This window comes from Desmodus rotundus, chromosome 6 (genome assembly GCF_022682495.2).
Source record: "Desmodus rotundus isolate HL8 chromosome 6, HLdesRot8A.1, whole genome shotgun sequence".
Taxonomy (NCBI): Eukaryota; Metazoa; Chordata; class Mammalia; order Chiroptera; family Phyllostomidae; genus Desmodus; species Desmodus rotundus.
Genome location: NC_071392.1, coordinates 75,119,698 through 75,120,907, shown reverse-complemented (window position 1 = coordinate 75,120,907; position 1,210 = coordinate 75,119,698).

Below are 1,210 nucleotides of genomic sequence, written 5' to 3'. Positions count from 1 at the left end.
GATTTTATTTACTTTTAGAAAGAGGGAAACATCAATGTGCAAGAGAAACAGATTGGTTGCCTCTCTCATGCCCCCCACTGGGGACTTGGCACCCACCCTGGGCATGTGCCTTGACTGGGAATCGAACCTGTGACCTTTCAGTTTGCAGATGAATGCTCAATTCACTGAGCCACCCCAGCCAGGGCTCCATCTTGACTTCTAATTAATGCCAAGTCAAGTCAGTGATCCTTGGTGGTCCTTTCCACCACTTAGTTCTGCAGCCAACTGGTGGCCGGAGCAAAGTCAATGAAAAGCAGTTTCACCACACCTAACTCAGGAGCCAGGGGCCAGTGGCACCGGCGGGCTGTGAAGGGATTTCTTCAGCTGGGTTACCCCTGAGGACGCAGTCTGATGGAACGGCGGCAGTGCCTCTCCCATTTTGTCGTGCATGCTCATCAACTGTGTCGTAGGTCTGAAGTGGGGCCTGAGCTTCTGCCTTCCAAAGAGCTCGAGATGCCGATGTCACTCATCTGCGGGTCACCCTAAATCAGTGCTATCTTCAAAGGGCCTGTGAGAGGTACCAGGAGGAACCTGGGGGGCGGGGCGGGGGAGTACATTAATTTCCCCACTTCATTTGTGGCTCTGACAAGGGCCGCATCCCCCTGTGGCCTCCATGTGTGTCTGGGGCCCCTGTACAGGCCTGGAATGGCAGCCCCTCTCCACTATTGCTGGTGCCCGGGGACTTCGCTAATTCCTTGTTGGTTCTCCAACTCTGCCCTTCAGCAAACTCTTCAGTTAAAGCTTTTGAGTGTGCAACCTGCTTACTGCCAGGATGCTGAGCGATTGATAAAGTTATCACCAAGAGCGAGTCCCCTCAGAAGCTATAGGACTAAGCCCCGCAGGCTCACTCGCAGACCCCAGGGACTCCTTCTCGAGGACACAGGTGTGGGCACAGAAACTGCGGGCAGGTTACTGGGCCCCCTCGTGCAAGGTACCCAGGTCATTCCCGTTCTCGGTGCCCACATGCCCTCGTGACGGCGTGCATATGCACAGACCAACCCATCTGTGATGTGGCTGCCGGCACAGGAGCCAGCTTCCTTTCTGATGTTACCTGTTGGGGACAAATTATATTCAGGAGTCAGACCCTTATGTGAAGGGCCTGGTTTAAGGGAAACCGCTCTGTTCTGGTTGTGTTGTGAAGTATTTAACAAACGAAAGACACGAAGTCTCG